The sequence below is a fragment of the Gavialis gangeticus genome, unplaced genomic scaffold (assembly GCF_001723915.1).
Source record: "Gavialis gangeticus isolate Ggan-Ray unplaced genomic scaffold, GavGan_comp1, whole genome shotgun sequence".
NCBI classification, from domain to species: domain Eukaryota; kingdom Metazoa; phylum Chordata; order Crocodylia; family Gavialidae; genus Gavialis; species Gavialis gangeticus.
Window position 1 is genome coordinate 82,350,666 of NW_017729031.1, and position 517 is coordinate 82,351,182.

Below are 517 nucleotides of genomic sequence, written 5' to 3' on the forward strand. Positions count from 1 at the left end.
TGTGGCTTCTGCACCCCTGGAATGGTGATGTCCATGTACGCTTTGCTGAGAAACCACCCGGAGCCCTCCATGGAGCAGATAACTGCAGCTCTGGATGGTATGTTTGCTTTTCCAAAGTCACTAATAGGAGCTACAAGCTGTGGGCTCACCCAGACTCACAAGTTGCACCGCACCTCCTCACCACCTTGGGTGGGGACAGGAAATAGTAGCCAGAGGAAGGAGGGAGATCCCAGAGCCCCCTGCTGCTGCTGTAGCTGCAATGATGGGGGGACAGTGGCTACATGGGAGCCATAGGCCACCAGCTGGGCAGCCCTACTCTAGGTTATGGATTTCTGTAGGCAGTTACCAGGCAGGACATGGTTAGGTTCCCCTTGAGAAAGCCTGTTCATAGAATCATAGAAGTAGGGACAGAAGGGACCTTGTAGATCTTCAAGTCCGACCCCCCGCCTGGGCGGGAGAAAAAGACTGGACTCAAATGAGTCCAGCCAGGTAGTCATCAAGCCTCTTCTTAAAGATC

At 53.6% G+C, this 517-nt stretch overlaps 1 pseudogene; it reads left to right on the forward strand.

Annotated features, from left to right (window-relative positions):
* LOC109301642 overlaps nucleotides 1–517 on the forward strand; it is a 66,287-nt pseudogene that overhangs the window by 5,435 nt on the left and 60,335 nt on the right.